Genomic DNA, 17217 nt, shown 5'->3' with positions numbered 1-17217 from the left:
CCACTCACTTGGGAACTGTGCTCATTCTGTCTGATGAGAAATTGGCAATCTGGTTTACCAATGGCCTGTTGCTGTCTCTGTCCTCTTCTATTCACCCCTTGAAAGGTGCTACTATGGGAGCCAAAATGAAGGGAAAAAACTCACGAAAAGCTAGAACAGAGCTTGGGCAAAATGGCAAAACCCCGCCTCTACAAAAACATGCAAAAATTAGCCAGGCATGGTGGCACGTGCCTGTAGTCCCTGCTACTCAGGAGGCTGAGGTGGGAGGACTGATTGAGCCCAGGAGGTTGAGGCTGCAGTGAGCCACTATTGCACCACTGCACTCCGGCGTGGGCAACAGAGTGAAACCCTGACTAAAAAAAAAAAAAAAAAAAAAAAAAAAGCAAGAACAGAAGCCTAATTCCCACCATCACACTCACTTTTCCTAACCACTGTAGTACTTTCATTTTACTGTGTCACATTAGCCAAATTTCTACCAACATTCATTTGCTGTAGCCAGCATTCTCTTTTTAAAAGTATAGAATCCTATTTCTTAATTTAAAAGTGGGTAAGAAAATATACACCCCTGGAAAGACCATTGTTCATCCCAGAGATGGTTCTATTGAAGATGTCTTGAGTTTTTGGTTCTGGTGTGAAAAAGGAAGAAAAATATTTTGGCAACATGGGAACTTTCAGGGAATAAAGCAGATATAGATATGGTATCAAAGTAGGGAGAGGGTATATAGGCCCAGGAGCCCTAGGAGGCAAAAGAAAGGGAGTTAGTACAAAGACAAGCTTGGTATCTTTCAAAATATCGCCTCCTGTCAGTTTCAGCAGAAAGAAAGAGACTTTCTTCTCAGTGACCTGGACTACTTTGAGGCAAATCATTTTGAATTCCAAACAACCCATTTAATAAACTTTTAATAATTACTAAAGGTAGGATACTGCTTATAATGCTCATTTATATTTTCTCTATAACTGATAGCCTGTCCTTTTTGACGGGGGGGGGGGGGGGGGGCGGTTATGGACAAGACACAGAACCGTAAAGATATCTGGGTTAATGTTTTCTTTTATACGTTTGTTTTTGCATGACATTTAAATGACAGAGAATTCTAAAGCCAACACTAAGCTGCTATCCTAGGACATTAGTGAGAATGCCGTGGCCAAAATATAGTGCTCCATTCCTCAGGCTTGAAAGGAACCCCATGTCGCCAGTGTGGGAGACCATTTATAATCTTGACGGATACAGGTATAGCCTGCTTCATAATAATTTAATATTCAACATCAGTTTTTTAGTATGTGTAGCAGGTTTTTAGTTACTAATTAACTTTATTACCCAGATTTGTTTCTTACTGAACTTCTTTCAGAGGCCTGTTATACATCAAGCCGATCTTTGGTAGCTGTGTTGTTTTTAATTTATTTAACCACAAAACCTTGATTTATACTTTCAAGCAAAATATTTTACTTAAAAATAAATCTTTAGCAAGGATGTCTATAGGAATCAACTACCAACTTACACAGTTCACAGACATACATGATTCCTCAGACAAATCTGAATTTCTCCTGCTTCTCCTCTGAACAAGACTTGCAGATAGCAACAGACAACTGAGGAAGATCTTGACTATCCTGAGCAATAAACTACAACCCCCCCATAGAATATATTAACTGTCCACCCCTAGGTTCCTCCCTACACAGTTCAAGGACAACAGCTGTGCTATTACAAACTGATAGAATTTCCAGGCTTGACAGGGTTCTGTTCATAACCACCATTTGTCCTGTTCATCATAGGATTAGCAACAGCAGAGAGCCCTTGATTACTAGAATAGCTGAGGCCATCACACAGCTACAATTCCTACATGAAAGAACACACTGATATAGGTTTAAGGAAGTTACATTTTACTTTCATGTAGTTACCAGAGTCCCCCCAACCCCCCATTTAAGGGAGCCCTGTTCTCTGGATATAAAAATACTGTATACACTTTCACACACATACTCACATACATAAAACCTTGCATCACAAAGTTAAAAGGCTACTTTGCTTACTTACAGGAACTATCCAGGCAGCTTGTGTTCAGTCCTGACTAAATGCATTTTGGATCAGGCACCTGCCTTCAACATTTCTGTCCAAATGAATTTCAATCTATTTCTCCAGGAAGAATACACCAGATACCTCCCACTGTTAGCCATGTGATACAGGCAGCATGATGTCTGAAGTCTGGTTATGTAGGCCAAAATATGAAATGACAATGACACAGCACTTACATTTCTGATACCATCATCCTTAAGAATGAATCTTCCATTTTATCTGAATTTTTTAAATGAGTAAAACTTTAAAAGATTGTTAATAATACCTAACCCCTCAAAATTTTGAAAAAGACAAGGAGCATTTTTTTAAACTTTACATTTATCCCACTTCCTTCCTCTAATTAACACAGGAAAACATTCAGAGTTAATCTATACCAATCTAAAAATTATTTCTAACCACATTTTAAGGCTTTTTTTTTTTTTTTTTTTTTTGAGACAGGGTCTTGGCCTGTTGCCCAGGATGGAGAATGCAGTGGCATGATCTCGGCTCACTACAACCTCCACCTCCTGGGTTCAAGTGATTCTCCTAACACAGCCTCCTGAGTAGCTGCGATTGCAGGCGTGCACACCACCATGCCTGGCTAATTTTTATATTTTCAGTAGAGACGAGGTTTCATCATGTTGGCCAGACTGGTCTCAAACTCCTGGCCTCAAGTGATCCACCCACCTTTGCCTCCCAAAGTGCTGGGATTACAGGCATGAACCACCGTGCGTGGCTCTAAAGGCTTACACCAGTTGAAATGATCTAGGATCCAATCCCCTCACTTTAATAGATGAAAAAAAAATGAGAAATGGGAAAAAGTCACTTATAAATGAGGCTGAGACAAAGGATCAGGCGAAAAGAGCCAGAGAACACCAAAAACAGAAGCAGAGCGTGACAAAATAAGCAAAACCTTATAGTTTTGTAGTTTCTGCTTTTATCTAACACAATGACTTCACTGTACTTCAAATACCTTTTGAATTATACCTGCTTATATATACCTTTACCTAGCTACTACTTATACCTACCTATCTTTTCTTCTTCAAGGAGGGAGGCAGGCAGGAAGAATCCTGAACATCAGGAAAACATTCCACCTGATCTTTAAAGGGACCCCAATGCCTAGATGTCTTTTCTTTTTTTTTTTTTGTAAATCCAAACTCTTACGTGTAATATCAAGGCTAACTGAAAAGACTCAGTCCTATCACCTACCATAATCATCAGCAGCTTTCCATGTGGGGTCTCCCTACAATTTAGTCACATGAGGCCATCTACCATCTTACATTATCACTGTACACGCTATGCTCATTTGCTCTCCAAACTTGAAGTTATCTTCTCTCCCTCCTCATTTGTGAAAGTCTTGAAATCAAGGTCCACATAAATTATCTTACCACCTTTTCTGTGACTGCTTCTTAGAATCTTTCTCCCAGTAGTATACAGAACTAATACATCATCTGTACTTGTAACAGTAGAGTCTGGGCCGGGCGCGGTGGCTCACGCTTGTAATCCCAGCACTTTGGGAGGCCGAGGCGGGCGAATCACGAGGTCAGGAGATCGAGACCACGGTGAAACCCCGTCTCTACTGGGCCAGGCGGGCCAGTACTACGACTTGACAAAAGGCTAACGGGGATGGAAACGAGGACTTGCATGACCGAAACGCCCACTAAAAAAAAAACAGTAGAGTCTGGTCTATACTGTAGTTTAGTGGTCCCCAAACCTTTTTGGCACCAGGGACAGGTTTCATGGAAAACAATTTTTCCACAGATAGCAGGAGAGGTGAGAGGGAGGTTTTGGGATGAAACTCTTCCACCTCAGATCATCAGTCATTAGATTCTCATAGAAGCATGCAACCTAGATTCATCGCATGTGCAGTTCACAATAGGGTTTGCGCTCCTATGAGAATCTAAAGCCACTGCTGATCTGACAGAAGGCAGAATTCAGGCACAATCACTGCAAAGTTAATGTAATGCTGTTCACCTGCTGCTCACCTCCTGCCGTGCAGCTCAGTTCCTAACTGGCCATGGACTGGTACCAGTCTACAGACCGAGGGTTGGGGACCCCCACTGTAGTTGCATATACCAGCTCCTGTAAACTGCTGGGTCCCAGAAGAGAAGGACCACATCAAAGGGATGTGCATACCTTCTCTGTTCCTAGTAGATTACACAGGAGACAGGCCAAAATGATAAAAACCAACAAAATAAGTGGCTAAAAACACCTTTTTTTTTTTTGAGACGGAGTCTCGCTCTGTCGCCCAGGCTGGAGTGCAGTGGCGCAATCTCGGCTCACTGCAAGCTCTGCCTCCCGGGTTCACGCCATTCTCCTGCCTCAGCCTCTCCGAGTAGCTGGGACTACAGGCGCCCACCACCGCGCCTGCCACCACGCCCGGCTAATTTTTTGTATTTTTAGTACAGACGGGGTTTCACCGTGGTCTCAATCTCCTGACCTCGTGATCCGCCCGCCTTGGCCTCCCAAAGTGCTGGGATTACAAGCGTGAGCCACCGCGCCCGGCCTAAAAACACATTTCTAAAATGACACAATGGAAGTTATTAGAAATTGAATCTAATTTGAAATTAATCTAAAGTTCCAAAATTACAGAAACTCTTCACAATTAGAAAAAGAATAAACAGATTCAAGGTTGAAGGGTTATCACCAATTACGAATATTCACCTTGGCCAGGCGTGGTGGCTCATGCTTGTAATCCCAGCATTTTGGGAGGCTGAGGTGGGTGGATTACGAGGTCAAGAGATTGAGACCACCCTGGCCAACAAGGTGAAACCCCTCTCTACTAAAAATACAAAAATTAGCCGGGTGTGGTGGTGTGCACCTGTAGTCCCAGCTACTCGAGAGGCTGAGGCAGGAGAATCGCTTGAACCTGGGAGTTGGAGGTTGCAGTGAGCCAAGATTGCATCACTGCACTCCAGCCTGGGTGACAGAGCGAGACTGTCTCAAAAATAAAAATAAAAATAAAAAAAGAATATTCACCTCTTTTCTTCCACTTTCTAAACACAGTTTGTACAAGAGCAAGCATGTTGTCTGGAATTATAGAAAGAACGCCAGTAAGGAGTAACCGTACGAACCAGCTCTCCATGCTGGTCATCTTATCATTATTAGGCAAAGCAATAAAAATAGCTCTCTCTGCTTTTAGAAAAGCATGACATGATGCAATGTGGCAAAAACAAATATTCAAGATGGTCGACCAGTTACTGGCCTGGCATGGTGACTCATACCTGTAATCCCAGAACTCTGGGAGGCCAAAGCAGGAAGACCACTTGCGCTCAGGAATTCAAGACTAGCCTGGGCAAGATGGCAAGACACTATCTCTACAAAAAAAATTTTTTTAATTAGCTGGACGTGGTGGTGTGTGCCAGTAGTGCCAGCCTCTCAGGAGGCTGAGGCAGTAGGATTCCTTGAGCCTAGGGGCTTGAGGATGCAGTGAGCTATGATTACAACACTGTACTCCAGTCTGGGCGAGAAAGTGAGACCACATCTCTGAGGGACAGAGAGAGAAAGAGAGAAAGATATCAGCTACTACCATCATGTTAATATGATCATATAAATATTAAAACTGTATAATTATTAAAATACTAAATCTCTATAGTTATCAGCTCATATATCTGTCAGAAAGTAATAAGCATATCACGTAACTTTAGGATGACTTAGTGCTGAGGAGATTGGAAGAAAGGAAGAATATTCATACTTGATAGCTCTTAGCTTTTGAGAACTATTTCATTAAAGAAAAAATTCTCTTTTGGCTGGGCATGGTGGTTCATGCCTATAATCCCAACATTCTGGAAGGCTGAGGCAGGAAAACTGCTTGAGCCCAAGAGTGCAAGACCAGCCCAGGCAACACAGCTGAGACTGCGTCTCCACAGAAAAACATTTTAAAATTAGCCTGCACACCTGTGGTCCCAGCTACTTGGGAGGCTGAGGTGGAGAGATCACTCAAGCAGGGGAAGTTCAAGGCTGCAGTGAGCTGTGACAGCACCACTGCACTCCAGCCTGGGCTACAGAGCGAGGCCCTGTCTTGAAAACAATAGATAACAAAAGAAAAGAAAAACTTCTCCCATTAAGCAAAGTGAAGTTTCACTCTATTTTATATCAGTGAAAATGAAGAAAAGTGGAAAGTAGAAGAGGACATAGGAATTTGTGCTATCAATTCTGTAACTGTTGTTTTGTTTTGTTTTTTGCAGGGTTTTTGAGACGAGATTTTTGTATTTTTAGTAGAGACAGGGTTCCACCATGTTGGTCAGGCTGGTCTCGAACTCCAGACCTCAAATGATTTGCCTGCCTCAGCCTCCCAAAGTGTTGGGATTACAGGCGTGAGCCACCATGCCCAGCCTTGTAATTGTTTATTTACAATGTGTGTCCCACTCAGAGCTCCCCTTACACTTGAGTTCCTAGATGGCTAGGATAGCATCTTTCTCACCTTTTATCCTGGACATCTAAATATAATAAACTTGAAACCTCATAGGCTCTCATTAAATGCACATTTGTCCTGCTAGGTGCGTTCTGTTCCATACCATGATACCAGCCTTCTCTTGCTGGGGTTGATGTTTGCACAGCTGGAAGCACCCTCATAGTTCTTCTAAGTATTGGTTCTAGGCATGACTAGGGTAGAGTAGCTCAGCTTTTCTGAGCAAGAAGGAGAAGATAACTCTATGGGAGTACTTAACAAGCATTTTGCAGTCGTGGCAAAGGCCTTACTTTGACCTAATATCTTATAGATGCTTTCAAAAAGGGGGGGGGGAATATCATTATTAAATGAAAATTGAACAAGCAAAAGTTGAAGAAATCTTTCAAGTTACTAGTAACATCACTTTTAATATTTTACCTGAAATACAAGTAAAAATCTGAGTTAAAAGTAAAAACAAAAAACAAAAAACAAAAAACGCTGCATCTCAGCCGGGCACGGTGGCTCACGCTTGTAATCCCAGCACTTTGGGAGGCCGAGGCGGGTGGATCACGAGGTCAGGAGATCGAGACCACGATGAAACCCCGTCTCTACTAAAAATACAAAAAATTAGCCGGGCGTGGTGGCGGGCGCCTGTAGTCCCAGCTACTCGGAGAGGCTGAGGCAGGAGAATGGCGTGAACCCGGGAGGCGGAGCTTGCAGTGAGCCGAGACTGCGCCACTGCACTCCAGCCTGGGCGACAGAGCGAGACTCTGTCTCAAAAAAAAAAAAACAAAAAAAAAACGCTGCATCAGAATTGTTCAGGGACAGGGTTAAGCAATATGAGTTTTATTTGTTGTTGTTGTTTTGTTTTTTTTAGAGACAAGTCTCACTATGTTGCCCAGGCTGGAGTGCATTGGCTAGTCACAGGTGTGCTCATTGTGCACTACAGCTTCAAGCTCCTGGGCTCAAGCGATCCTCCAGCCTCAGCCTCCCAGGTAGCTGGGACTAGAAGCATGTGCTACTGCACCAAAAATCTCAGTGTTGTTGGTTTTCTTGCAGTAAGGGTAATCATGACACAGAGAAATCTCATTAAAGTTGATTCCGAAAGGCACCCACAATTGAGGGTCACCGAATTAATCAACAATCTACCTAATCCATTCAAGATAAAATTCACTGAAATGAATATTCAGTGAATTCACACAGGATTAATACAACTTAACACTAGAAAGACATCACATTCTCCCTTGTTAGGAAGGTGTTTTAGAATCAGTTTACTAGATGTAGAATCTGAGGCACGGATTTTTGTGCACCTGATTTACTAAGGGAGTGGTTTCAGGAGAAACCTATAAGGTTTTATTTTATTTTAAGGTTTTATGATATTTTAAAGGTATCAACTATCCCCAAACTAATCTATAGTTTTTTTGTTTTTTTTTTTAGACGGAGTCTCACTCTGTTGCCCAGGCTGGAGTGCAGTGGCACAAAATCTTGGCTCACTGCAACCTCCGCCTCCCAGGTTCAAGCAATTCTCCTGCCTCAGCCTCCTGAATAGCTGGGACCACAGGTATGCGCCACCACACCCAGCTAATTTTTGTATTTTTAGTAGAGACAGGTTTCACAATGTTGGCCAGGCTGTTCTCAAACTCCTGACCTGAAGTGATCCGCCCGCCTTGGCCTCCCAAAGTGTTGGGATTACAGGTGTGAGCCACCACGCCTGGCCTAATCTATAGATTTAACGTAACCCCAAGCAAAGTCCAGTAGGTTTTTTCTTTTCAAATCAAACTGAAAAGTTGATCCTAAGTTTTATATAGTAATTTAAAAAGCCAAGAACAGCTAAGATAATCTTTGAGAACAAACTTAGAGGAACTTAAACTACTGGATTTCAAAACTCACTGATGGATTGAACCATGTGAAAATGCTGAAAACTGATGAGTTTCTAACCTATGGCAATGTCATATGTTTGAAACTAAAAATACATAAATATAGTAATGAAGACATTGTGGTACCTGCACAATCACCAAGAAAGAGGCCAATGTACTTGGTGTGCTGAACATCTGGAAAAAAAACAAAAAACAAGAGGCCAGTGCAAGAGCATCTGGAAAAAAAACAAAAAACAAAACAAGAGGCCAGTGCAAGAGAACGGTTTTGAAACGGAACCACATGCATATGGATATTTAATATCTGACAAATGTGACACTGCAAAACAGTGGGGGAATTAACTGTCTTTTCTTTTTTTTTTTTTTTTTTTTGAGACGGAGTCTCGCTCTGTCGCCCAGGCTGGAGTGCAGTGGCGCAATCTCGGCTCACTGCAAGCTCCACCTCCCGGGTTCACGCCATTCTCCTGCCTCAGTCTCTCTGAGTAGCTGGGACTACAGGCGCCCGCCACCACGCCTGGCTAATTTTTTTGTATTTTTAGTAGAGACGGGGTTTCACCGTGGTCTCGATCTCCTGACCTTGTGATCCGCCCGCCTCGGCCTCCTAAAGTGCTGGGATTACAAGCGTGAGCCACCGCGCCCGGCAACTGTCTTTTCAATAAGTGGTGCTGGGTCAACTGGAGATTTTGAGCTCTACCTCACAGTATATACAAAAAGTAATTCCAGGTGGATGTCAGCCCTAAATGTGAACAGTAAACAATAACATGGCGAATATTTTCATGATCATGGAGGCAGATGAAGAAAACGAACAGACAATGGAGAGAGTAGAGAGACAGGGACAGAAGAGGGAAAAAAGAAAAGCAAAAAGAAGAGGATGAGGTGGGAGGATCATTTGAGCCCAGGAATTTGAATACAGCCTGGGCAGGGTGGCAAGAAGGGAGGGAGGGAAATTCCCCTCAGCAGTACTTACCAAGTTACAAGAAACAGATGGGCTTATTTCTAATTGTAACATTAAATGATTTTTTTTTTTAAATGAAGTGATGCCTTTAAAACTGAGAAAAACTATTTTGAAGCTAGATTTTTACAGCCAACTCATCCATTAAGTGCAGGCTAAAATGGGAAATTCAAACACACAATTTAAAAAAAATTATTGGCTGGGCATGGTGGCTCATGCCTGTAATCCCAGCACTTTGCGAGGCTGAGGCGAGCGGATCATAAGGTCAAGAGATGGCGACCATCCTGGCCAACATGGTGAAACCCCGTCTCTATGAAAAATATAACAAAATTAGCTGTGCATGGTGGCGTGCACCTATAGTCCCAGCTACTCGGAAGGCTGAGGCAGAAGAATCACTTGAACCCGGGAGGCGGAGGTTGCAGTGAGCCAAGACTGTGCCACTGCACTCCAGCCTGGGCAACAGAGCGACACTCCATCTCAGAAAAAAAAAAAAAATTATTTTCCAGGCATTCTTTCTGAAAATGAACTTCAGCACAGACTCCAGGAAATGAAAAATGAACACAGCATCCTATGAAAGCTGCAATATCCAAGAAATAGTACCATTCGCCTACAAGAGAAATGAAATGCAATCCTAGGATAATGATAATGCACTAGGATCTAGAAACAACTCTGTCCAAAATTAACCTTTCCACAGTGTAATTTAAAAAGACCAGTGACTTAGACATGTGGTGCAAATGGTATATGAAAAAAGGTGCAATTAAAAACAGGGGAGGGGAGCAGTTTACTGAAAGAGAACTACACAAGAAAGTACTAATCCAAACATAAGGCAAACTGAACTATGGCATTATTCTGAGATAATTATGTATTTTAAGGAAACAAGCCTTAGAATTAGAACACTCTCATCAAACTTACTAACATAAGATGGATCCATAAAGAAGGATATTTCGTATTTACATACAAATGAACATGTACAATATAATATATCAAGAAAGAACAAAAAAGGAGAAAAGAGAAGGAGGCGGAAAGATGGAGATGACTCCAAACCAGCAGCTGAAATCAACTGAAAGACTTTTGCTGACTCTCCGAGTTTACTCTTAAGTGGGCAGAAGTCAAAGAGAACTTTGCCTGCTCACTGGAATGTGTTGCTCTATTGGTCTCGAAGTCTACATGTGCTGACCTTTAAAAGACAGTATAAGGTTTGTCTGTTTTCCCTTCTGCTAGCAGGCTGCTAGACTGAACATGGTAGACAATGACTCTCCTTCTGAAGTTGGCTGTGTTCAACATTCTATTGTTTTTCTTATACAAGCACTGGGAGATTTTTGCAATGGATATATTTTTAATCATTTAAAACTAAGCAAGCCATGACAATATAAAAGACAAACTTACACCACAAATGAAACTACTAACAAAAATAACAAATATACTCATCTGGGGATGGCAGGGGTCGGGGGTAGACCCTCTCCTAAACATAGCAAGCACCAAAGGGCTGCTTTGACTTGCCATACTAAACTCCTTCCAAGAAATTTGGAAGTAAATTCAGAGTAACCAAAGATACAAAAAGCAATAGGCAATAAGAGAAAGTATTTGGTTGTGAATAAAGAATCAAAAAATATGCCAGGTGCAAGTGGCTCATGCCTGTAATCCCAGCACTTGGGGAGGCCGAGGCAGGTGGATCATGAGGTCAAGAAATCGAGACCATCCAGGCCAACATGGTGAAATCCTGTCTCTACTAAAAATACAAAAATTAGCCGGGCGTGGTGGAATGCGCCTGTAGTCCCAGCTACTCGGGAGGCTGAGGCAGGAGAATCGCTTGAACCTGGGAGGCAGAGGTTGCAGTGAGCTGAGATGGCACCACTGCACTCCAGCCTGGGCAACAGAGTTTGACTCTGTCTTTAATTAAAAAAAAAAAATAAAAAATAAATAAATAAATAAAATGTACAAAATGAAACGGACTGTGGCAAAGATGGGGATTCTGTTTCTTCTCCCTGGGTGCTCAGAAAGACATTTCCTATTTCCCTTGGAGTTAGAAGTTGAGACCCTGTGAGTGGGTTCTAGACAATATAATGTGAGCTGAAGAAATATGCTTCACTACAAAGCACTTTATGAAATTCTGCTTGCTGGTGCTCTTTGCTATCAACCAACTAAATACAAAGAATCCAGCAGGAGACTCCAAGACACCAGATGCAAGGAGTTGAAATTCCTCAATTACATGACAGCCACAGGCCAAACACTCACACTATGACGTGAGCAAGAAATAAACCATTATTGTGTTAAGTCCTGAAATACTAGTTATGTTAAAGAGATAGCATCAACTATCCTAATTAATACAGAGATCTTACATAACTAACATCCTCATTTTACAAATAAGGAAACTGATGAACAATGAGCTTTCCAAAAATTATACTAGTTGGTAGGAGAAACATGTCTCCTGACTTTCTATTCAGGGACTTTTACACAGTAAAAGATTTCTGTGCTACATTTATAAGTAAAAGTTATTATCCCAATATTTGTTCCAAAACCACAAAAAGGCAATGCAATCATTTCTCTTTCTTTTTTTTTTTTTTTTGAAGCAGGGTCTCACTCTGGTGTCCAGGCTCGAGTGCAGTGGCATGACCATGACTTACTGCAGCCTCAACCTCCCGGTCACCTCTGTTTGTAAAAAGAAAAGAATTCTCCACGAAGTTCTTTTTCAGTCTACCATTTTATGATTTGACTCTCTTCATGTCGACAAAATTTCTTGAGTATCTATTAGAACTATATAAGATTGTGGATATTTGACCATTTACTGACAAAATGTGATTTCATATGGCTTGACTTAATAGTAAATGACAAGCACTGCGTTTTTAAAAAGCACTAATTTTATTAGGTATACACACCTACACATTTTTTTTTTTTTTTTTGAGACAGAGTCTCTGTCATGCAGGCTAGAGTGCAAGGTGCAATCTCGGCTCACTGCAACCTCTGCCTCCTGGGTTCAAGCAATTCTCATGCCTCAGTCTCCCAAGTAGCGGGGAGTATGGGAGTACAGGCGTGCATCACCACGCCCAGCTAATTTTTGTATTATTAGTAGAGACGGGGTTTCACCACACCGGCCAGGCTGATCTCCAACTCCTGACCTCAGGTGATCTGCACACCTCAGCCTCCCAAAGTGCTGAGATTACAGGCGTGAGCCACCACGACATCTTTTTACAAGAAGAAATAATATGCTGACTCGGCCGGGTGTGGTGGCTCACACCTATAATCCCAGCACTTTGGGCAGTCAGGGTGGGCAGCTCCCCTGAGGTCAGGAATTCAAGACCAGCCTGGCGGACGTGGTAAAACCATGTCTCTACTAAAAATACAAAAATTAGCCAGGCGTGGTGGCACACACCCATAATCCCAGCTACTCAGGAGGCTGAGGCAGGAGAATTACTTGAACTTGGAAGGTGGAGGTTGCAGTGAGCTGAGATCGTACCACTGCACTCCAGCCTGGGCTACAAGTGCGAAACTCCGCCTCAAAAAAAAAAAAATAAATAATAATAATAATATGCTGACTTAGAGGCTCCTGGACTATTATCATTAGAGCTATAAAGCAAAGTCTATACATCTGAAGAGAAATTTCTTTTAAATATACTCTTCTCCTGTGTCCTTACTGCTTTGTATTATCTTACAAAGAAACTACTACATACACAATTTCAGTTAATGAACATAAAGGATCAAAATTAGTGACTATTTGGCCAAAATTGTTGCAATTGCTATGTAAACATAAATCCTGCTTGCCTATTATTCCATCGGTTTACACTTCCACTTAATCAAGGATTTAAGATTGAGTTTGCCTTGTCAGACTCACAGAGGCTTAAATTACTTGTAAATAAACATTCCCACAAGAGACTACATCATAAACACTCATATTTATTATATCCCACTCAAATACAACAGTTTCTCTTTTAAAAATTGGCAATCTATACAAAACAGCAATTTAGATTGGCCTTCAGGACAGAGAGGTATGATTCTTAGTAAATCACATTACATCAAGATGCTTTATTCTGAAGATGGAAGACACGAACATATTTTTACAAAAACACTATATGTCAAGTGAATAATGAACTTGTATGGTTAGAGTGTATGAAAAACTTATTTCCCTTGTCTTTAAGATTTTTCTAGAAGAATCTTAATCTTCCTATAAAACCACTTGTCTGATAAAAGTCTGAAATCTTATCTCCAAATAAATCTTATCTCAAATTAATTAATAAAAGACTAAATTTCAGAAGTTTCTCAGATTTCATTTTTGCTGTTACAGTAATTAAGTTATGCCATTATCTTATGCAGTTGATTTTAAGTGATGAACACCACCTACATCATTACTTCCATATAGAACCACCACCAATTAATTAGTTCAAACTAAAAACAATGAAATAAAGTATTAAAATGTCCTCCATAACTAAGAAAATACTGTCATTGTCAGCTTTACTATTTCTACCCATCACCACGACTACCCCCAAAAAACCCCACATATCAATACTGCTTTCATCAAATTAGAAAAAATTTGCTTGAAAAAAACAAACATATGCATCACCCATTAATATGTACACATCTGCCAGATAATGATTAGAGGTGGCAAGTATGCCAAGAGTACAAAAAGCAGGTGAGAATCTTCTGTAGCCTAGAAAAAAGTATATCTAGAGAAAACGTAATAGTCTCCTCTATTACCAAAGCACTTAAGACCAGTAAGACTTCCTGATGTCTCCAACTTATAAATGGTCATTGTTTCGCAGCTCAAGTAAATACATGTATGAAAATGTAAAATAAAAAAGAGTAAGGGAGAACCTTAAATTCTCCAGTTTACTCTCAAATTTTAAAACTCAAAAAAGAGAGATCCAAAGTGGTTTCCCTTTGCCAAAAGCCATCTAGAAAACTAGAGACAAAGCTACAATCAGGACAAACGTCTCCCAACTCCCACCAAGCCCAGAGTTCCCTCCCCAAAATGAATACTCACTGAACCCACAAGAGAAGCACCAGTTTAGAGTGCAAACCTAGGTCAAACAGGCCCCTTGGTGCAGCGGCCCACATAGTGTTTTGAAAAATGGCCAATATCTCCAAAATTAGTAATCTTTGCATGAAAATACAGTTTTACAGCTTTTATAAAAAACACAGGGCCAGGTGCGTTGGCTCAGTCCTGTAATCCCAGAACTTTGGGAGGCTGAAATGGGAGGATCACTTAAGCCCAGGGGCTGGAGAGCAGCCTGGGCAGTATAGTGAAACTCCATGTCTACAAAAAAAAAAAAAAAAAAAAAAATTAGCCGAGCATGCACCTGTGGTTCCAGCTACTCAGGAGACTAAAATGGGAGGATCGTTTGAGCCCGGGAGGTCAAGGCTGCAGTGAGCCATGATTGCGGGACTGCACCTCAGCCTTGGGTGATAGTGTAAGACCCTGTCTCAAAAAAATAAAAAATCCGAAAATCAGGCCATGACTATGTATTTCCACTTAGCAACAATATACTGGAGCTGAGAAATAACTGCCTCTGTAGATACCCATTCACACAATATCTGCAGCATAAACTCTTAATCGAGACCAACTTCACTCACTTTAACTTCAAGAACGTTGCAGGGGCCAGGCACTGTGGCTCACACCTGTAATCCCGGTACTTTGGGAGGCCAAGGCGGGCGAATCACCTGAGGCCAGGAGTTTGAGATCAGCCTGGCCAACATGGCGAAACCTCATCTCTACTAAAAACACAAAAATTAGCCAGGTATGGTGGCACACGCCTGTAGTCCCAGCTACTTGGGAGGCTGACGCAGGAGAATCACTCAAATCCAGGAGGCGGAGGTTGTAGCGAGCCAAAATCGCACCACTGTACTCTAGCATGGGCGACAAAGCAAGACTCTGTCTCCAAAAGAAAAAAAAAATTTGCAGGAGTTAAAGTACGATACAGCTGCACTAAAGCTATTTAAATCAACATCAACTCTAAACATTTCTTATTGGTAGTAGAATTTTGGCTGGGTTTTATTGGCTTGGTTTAACTAAATCACAAAGTCAACAGACAGGAAAGGTGGGAGAGGGAGAGAAATGGAAAACAAAAGTACCACAAAATGGCCAGGTACGGTGGCTCAACACCTGTAATCCCAGCACTTTAGGAGGGCAAGGCAGGTGGATCACAAGGTCAGGAGTTCCAGACCAGCCTGGCCAAGATGGTGAAACCCCATCTCTACTAAAAATACGAAAATTAGCTGGGCATGGTGGCGGGCGCCTGTAGTCCCAACTACTCAGGAGGCTGAGGCAGAGAACTGCTTGAACCCAGGAGGGGGAGGTTGCAGTGAGCCAAGATTGCACCACTGCACTTCAGCCTAGGAGACAGAGTGAGACTTCTTCTCAAAAAAAAAAAAAAGTTAGTAGTAATTCCTTTAGAACATAATCAGAACTTCATTGACACATCCAAAATGTCTTCCTTCTGGTCAGGCACAGTGGCAAAGGTCTGTAATCCCAGCACACTGGGAGGCTGAGGCGGGCAGATCGCTTGAGCCCAGGAGTTCAAGATCAGCCTGGGCAACATGGCGAACCCCTGCCCCGATAAAAAATACAAAAAAGGTTAGCTAGTTGTGGTGGCACACACCTGTAGTCACAGCTACTTGGGAGGCTGAGGTAGAAGGATCACTGGAGTCTGGGAGGCTGAGGATGAGTGAGCCAAAATTGTGCCACTGCACTCCAGCCTGGGCAACAGAGTGAGACTCTGTCTCAAAATTAAATAAATAAGCCAGGTGGGGTGGCTCACACCTGTAATCCCAGCACTTTGTGAGGCCAAAGCAGGCAGATCACTTGAGGTCAGGAGTTCAAGACCAGCCTGGCCAACAGGGTGAAACTCCATCTCTACTAAAAATATAAAAATTAGCCAGGTGTGGTGGTGTGCACCTGTAATCCCAGCTGCTCGGGAGGCTGGCATGAGAATGCTTAAAACCCAGGAGGCGGAGGCTGCAGTGAGCCGAGGCGCCACTGAACTCCAGCATGGGTGACAGAGCGAGACTCTGTAAATAAATAACTAAATAAATGCATATTTTTTTAAGTCTTACTTCCCTAGGAAGCAATAATCACTAACTCCTTTTTCAGTTTTGTCAATGACCTGAAAAGCTTGGTCCTGACACCTCTGCTTAATGGAAAAGGCAAGAATGTATACTGATTCCTAAGGTAGTAATCTGAATGGTTTAAAATTCCATATATGTAGCTACAGACAACTAGTATAATGGCAGAGATCTTACATGATATTTTAAGATCTAGTTCCAGTAGTAATAAAATTGTAGTAAAAAGAGGTAGGTCGGGCACGGTGGCTTACGCCTGTAATCCCAGCACTTTGGGAGGCTGAGGTGGGAGGATCATGAGGTTAGGAGATCAAGGCCATCCTGGCTAACATAGTGAAACCTCGTCTCTATTAAAATACAAAAACTTAGCTGGGCATGGTGGCATGCACCTGTAGTCCCAGCTACTCAGGAGGCTGAGGTAGGGAAATCGCTTGAACCCAGGAGGCAGAGGTTGCAGTGAGCCGAGATCACTACTACACAGAGTAACAGAGCAAGACTCCACCTCAAAAAATATATATATATGTATTATATATTCATATGTAATATTATGTATTATATATTATATACTCACATGTAATATATATTATATATTTTATATATATGGCATTTCTGGCCAGGTGTGGTGGCTCATGTCTGTAATCCCACCACTTTGAAAGGCTGAGGTGGGAGGATCATCTAAGGCTAAGAGTTTGAGATCAGTCTTGGCAACATAGTGAGACCCTGTCTCAATTAGGAAAAAAAAAAAAAAAATTTAAACACAGCATTTCCAGTCCTTTCAAACTCAGATGAAGTTTAATTAAAATCTTCAGGGGACACCCCAGTAAAGCAACAGCATATCTCACACCCAGATGCTGGTTTCTAATACCATTCTCTGATAAAGAAACCAAGACTCTTTGGAGAACAAAAT

At 41.8% G+C, this 17217-nt stretch overlaps 1 protein-coding gene across 25 annotated transcripts in view; it reads right to left on the bottom strand.

The window, feature by feature from the left end:
- The window catches only part of MAP4 (microtubule associated protein 4), a 258274-nt gene that overhangs the window by 181632 nt on the left and 59425 nt on the right, over window positions 1-17217 (bottom strand). For 6 of the 25 annotated variants that reach the window (XM_058443150.1, XM_058443154.1, XM_058443149.1 and 3 more), the window contains exon 1: window positions 2027-2111. The exons of 3 other annotated variants lie outside the window; for them this stretch is intronic. The gene's annotated coding sequence lies outside the window, so the exon portion shown is untranslated. Of the gene's footprint in view, window positions 1-2026; window positions 2113-17217 lie in introns of those variants that run through there. 16 more of the 25 variants (XM_058443164.1, XM_058443165.1, XM_058443163.1 and 13 more) reach the window with 8 other exon arrangements.

The sequence above is a fragment of the Hylobates moloch genome, unplaced genomic scaffold, assembly GCF_009828535.3.
Source record: "Hylobates moloch isolate HMO894 unplaced genomic scaffold, HMol_V3 SCAFFOLD_8, whole genome shotgun sequence".
Taxonomy (NCBI): Eukaryota; Metazoa; Chordata; class Mammalia; order Primates; family Hylobatidae; genus Hylobates; species Hylobates moloch.
The sequence above is the reverse complement of the archived record's forward strand: the minus strand, read 5'-3'. Positions and strand labels throughout refer to the sequence as shown.